This window comes from Heloderma suspectum, chromosome 3 (assembly GCF_057233095.1).
Source record: "Heloderma suspectum isolate Gila_16-S chromosome 3, 16-S_ref, whole genome shotgun sequence".
NCBI lineage: Eukaryota > Metazoa > Chordata > Lepidosauria > Squamata > Helodermatidae > Heloderma > Heloderma suspectum.
The window spans coordinates 2,654,806-2,660,107 of record NC_139460.1 but is presented as its reverse complement, the minus strand read 5'-3'; positions in this window follow the sequence as shown (position 1 = coordinate 2,660,107).

Sequence of the window (5,302 nt, the reverse complement as noted above, 5' to 3'; positions counted from 1 at the left end):
CTGGCCTTTTCTTGAAAGAGGAACGACGCATCCCATTCTCTCAGCTGAGATCCGTTGTAGAGTTCAGGGTGGCATTTCCTTAGCAGCATAGGCCTAAAGTCATGCTAATAGTGCCTGCCCGTTTCTGACACACATGCGCGCGCGCGCGCGCACACACACACACACACACACACTGTGATTGGGGAAGGCCAGGGCTACAGAACCTCTTTCAGCTTGAGGGCCGAATCTCTCAGGGGCCGCAGTCCAGTGGTGGGCCGGGCCAAAGGCAAAAGAGGTGGGGCCAAAACAAAACCAAAACCAGTATAGTTTAGCTTCCAACTCTTACTGTCGGTAACTAAGTCTTAGAGGCATTTCAGCATTTTAGAATGGGGGAAAAACTGCACAAACCTGGGAAGCCACCAAAATATTGGTTGTTGGGGGGAAGGGGGTGGGGCCAGGGAAAGGGGCATGGCCTACTGGGGAATGCCAGAGGGCCAGGTTTGGCCCCTGGGCCTGAGGTTCTGCCCCCTGGGCAAGACAACATCCTTCCTGAAGCGAACATCCATTGGACACTAGAGAATTGGACACTGAGAGTCTGGAAGCCTCTTGCACAGAACCCTTCATGGACCAGAATGGGGAGGGACCTGAATTCTCCCCTCTAGAGGCAGCAGCCAAGGGTTACTTAATGGGGCAAAACAAATTTAAAATGAGGTTCATGTTGACTGCAGTTTACCAGCCTTTAAATGCCTTTGATTCCTGCCCCAGCTTGACAGAGAGAGGCAGGATTTAGGGTGGGAGTTTGTCATTACAGTTTAAAGAGACATCGGCAGCTGCTGCCTCCAGTGTCTGGGACCCATCAGCCCCATGTGTGCATACATGTACCAGTGGGGGATACATGCACAGGATGAGGTGAGACACAGCACAGTCGGCGTGGGAAGTAATTGGTGGCTATTCTTCCCATTTGTTGGAGGCTTAAAAAATGGCTTCACTGGGTCTTCGCGACCACAAACCAACAACCACAGAGAGAGAGAGAGAGAGAGAGAGAGAGAGGTCCCAGGGCATAGTCTAAAGGCAGGTGAGGCAGCCACCTTGCTGAAGCTAAGCAGGTCTGGGTCTGGTCAGTGCTTGGAGGGGAGGCCACCTGGGAACCACATGTAGCCACCTTGAGTTCCATGATGGAAGAAAGGTGGGATATAAATGTAATAAATAAATAAATAGATAGATAGATAGATAGATAGATATAGATATAGAACGAGGACAGGAAAGGAAGAGCCTCATGCCAGGTTCCTCCCCGCACGACTTGTTTACCAAGGGCAGCTGCAAGTCCATTTAAGGAAATTGCCTCTAGGCATCACTGAGGCCTGGGCCCATTCTACATGGGTGATTTAGTGCAGAATGAGAACATATCAGGGTTGTTCATGACACATAACAATGTTGTCACTCTGCAGCAACCCCACAGCTTTCTCCTGAAAATGTTTCGGAAATTCGTTTTACTGTGGCTTTTTTCCTTAAGTGTGGCTCCCACAGTTCAGCTGCAGTGTGCCCCATTCCCCCTAATTAAATCCTGCACACTGGGCATGCCTAGGGATGTGTCTGTGACCAGGGTGTGATCTGGTCAAGAGGTGGGGCCATCCTTGTTTTCCCCCATTCCTTTTTTCCACCATTGGCAGTAGCATGCTTTTTGAACACAGGCTTCGGGTTCTTTCCCCGTCAGCACTAATTCACAATAGCACTATTTCGCAATAGTGCTGTTTCACTCTTTCACTGCTGGTGTTCCTCTTTCCTTCTCCTCTGTTTATTTTTACTTTGCACTTTATTGCAGTAGTGCTGTTTCACAATAGCACTGTTTCACTGACTTACTACCCCACAGTGGTGTGCTTTGGAAACAGGGTACTTGGTGCTTTCTCCTCCAGCTCCCTTCTAGGCTGTTTATTTTTACTGTGTGCTACTTTGCAGTAGTGCTATTTTGCAATAGCACTCTTTCACTCTCTCACTACTCCGCAGTGGTGTGCTTTTGATATAGGGCACTTTTCTGCTGTTTATTTTTTACTTTTTTATTTATTTATTTAATATTTATTTATTTATTTCATTTCTATACCGCCCAATAGCCGAAGCTCTCTGGGCGGTTCACAAAAATTAAATCCAAGCAACACACAATAAAACAATTTAAAATATACAGAACATTAAAACCACAATATAACAATACAACCACAATAAAACCTAGCAGCAGTGCAGGAGTTTAAAATACAGATTTAAAACAGCAAAGATAAAAATTTAGAAAGCTAAAATGCTAAAATGCCTGGGAAAATAAAAAGGTCTTCACCTGGCGCCAAAAGGAATACAATGTAGGCGCCAGGCGAACCTCACTAGGGAGCTCATTCCAGAGCTGGGGGGCCACAGCAGAAAAAGCCCTCCTCCTAGTAGCCACCTGCCTCACTTCCTTTGGCAGGGCCTCACGGAGAAGGGCCGCTGATGATGATCTTAAGGTCCAGGCAGGCACATATGGGAGGAGGCGATCCTTCAGGTAACCTGGCCCCAAGCCGTTAAGGGCTTTGAATGTTAACACCAGCACTTTGAATCGGGCCCGGAAATGGACTGGCAGCCAGTGCAGCTGGAAAAGTACTGGCGTAATATGAGCTCGCAGGCCAGTCCCTGTTAACAATCTTGCTGCCCTATTTTGGACCAGCTGAAGTTTCCGGACCGTTTTCAAAGGCAGCCCCACGTATAACGCATTGCAGTAATCCAGACGAGAAGTTATCAGAGCATGGATAACTGTAGCTAGGCCATCTCTGTCCAGATAAGGGCGTAGTTGGTATACCAGCCTAAGCTGATAAAAAGTGCTCCGTGCCACTGAGTTCACCTGTGCCTCAAGTGGCAGTTCTGGATCCAAGAGCACCCCCAAACTACGAACCTGATCCTTTAGGGGGAGTGCAACCCCCTCCAGCACAGGTTGAATATCACCTAGCCGGGCAGACGAACCACCCACTAACAGTACCTCCGTCTTGTCTGGATTGAGTTTCAGTTTATTAGCCCTCATCCAGTCCATTACTGTGCCCAGGCACTGATTCAGAACAGTCACTGCCTCACCTGGTTTTGATGTAAAAGAGAGGTAGAGCTGGGTGTCATCTGCATATTGATGGCACCTCAGCCCACACCTCCGGATAACCTCCCACAGAGGTTTCATGTAGATATTAAATAGCGTGGGGGATAAAATTGCCATGGCACAGAGCAGTAATCCCCCAGCACCACCTTCTGGAATCGGCCATCCAAGTAGGAGCGGAACCACTGTAGTGCAGTGCCTCCTACTCCCAACCCAGACAACCTATCCAGAAGGATACCATGGTCGATGGTATCAAAAGCCGCTGAGAGGTCCAGGAGAATCAACAGGGTCGCACTCCCCCTGTCCCTCTCCCGGCAGAGGTCATCCCACAGGGCGACCAAGGCAGTTTCCGTTCCAAAACCAGGCCTGAAGCCCGATTGAAATGGATCTAGATAATCCGTTTCATTCAACAGTGCCTGGAGCTGTCCTACAACCACCCGCTCAAGCACCTTGCCCAGGAAGGGGATGTTGGCCACTGGCCTATAATTGTTAACATCCTCTGGGTCCAGGTTAGGCTTTTTCAGGAGTGGTCTAATTACTGCCTCTTTTAAAGCGGCAGGCACCACTCCCTCTCTCAAGGAGGAATTTACAACCTCCTGGACCCAGCCGGACAACCCCTCCTTGTTTGATTTAATAAGCCATGAAGGGCAAGGGTCAAGCACATAAGTGGTCCTTGGCCAAGCACCTTGTCCGCATCCTCAGGCCTCAGTAACTGAAACTCATCCAATAAAACTGGACCAGACGGTGCTCTGAACGCCTCTACCAATGGAACTGCATTAATCGTGGTGTCCAATTCATGACAAATCTGAGCGACTTTATCCTCAAAGTGCCGTGCAAACTCGTCACAGCGTGCTACCGAGGCTTCCACCGTCTCTCTCCCTGGCCCAGAATGTAACAGGCCGCGAACCACTCGGAAAAGCTCCGCTGGACAACACTGAGAAGATGCAATGCTGGTGGAAAAGAACTGTCTCTTTGCCACCCTCACCGCCACAGAGTAGGCTCGATAGTGGGCTCTTACCTGTGTTCGGTCAGACTCAGCACGAGTTTCCCCCCACCTGCGTTCTAGCCGTCTCCCCTCTTGCTCCATTGCCCTCAGCTCAGGTGTATACCAAGGAGCTGGCCGGGCTCTGCTCAGAGGGAGAGGGCGCTTGGGTGCGATCGTGTCAACCGCCCGAGTCATCTCTGCATTCCACAGAGTGACCTGGGCTTCGACAGGAGCACCAGCCATACCAGCAGGAAAATCCCCCAGAGCCCTCTGGAATCCATCGGAATCCATTAATCTCCGGGGGCGGACCATTTTAATAGGTCCCCCACCCTTGCAGAGGGGAAAGGCTGCCAGGAGTCTAAACCTCAGCAGGAAGTGATCTGACCATGACAAAGGGACAGATGTTAATTCCTCCACTTTCAGATCACCATCCTCCTGCCCAGTTGAGAAAACCAGATCAAGCATGTGTCCTTTTGTATGCGTTGGGCCGATGACATGTTGGGACAGCCCCATGGTTGTCATGGCGGCCATGAAGTCCTGAGCCGCCCCGGATACAGCGGCCTCGGCATGGAAGTTGAGATCCCCCAGGACCATCATCCTAGGAGTCCTCAACACTAAGTCCGAGACCACCTCCGTCAGCTCAGGCAGGGAGTCTGATGGGCAGCGGGGTGGGCGGTACACCAACAGAATCCCTAATCTGTCCTGGGTACCCAACACAAGGTACAAACACTCAAGATCTGTGCTTGAATGAGCAGGAAGCCTGGAGAGGGAGATTGAATTCCTATAGACCATGGCAACCCCCCCTCCCCGACCCTCGAGTCGGTGTTGGTGCTGCACCGAGTACCCAGGAGGGCACAGCTGGGAGAGAGTGACCCCTCCCAGTTCCCCCACCCAGGTCTCAGTAATACATGGCAGGTCAGCCCCCTCATCCACAATCAAATCATGGATGAGGGAGATTTTATTTTGGGCCGACCTGGCTTTGCACTATGCAGGATGCAGCTTCCTATCAATGTAACCATTCTAGAAGCAGAGCGCACTTATGAAGACAAATGGCGGCTGTGAGGGGAGAGGTGAAGGTGTAAACTTCAAGGACATAGTTCATCTCTTCCATTAAACTTCCCTGAGCAGGGGAGCATGGACAGGGGCGGGGAACAAGCCTCTCCAGTTAGCTGAGCAGCACCTACACGGTTGATGACATTCATTTCTACTGGCAGGACTCTGCCCAGCTAACCCCAAAG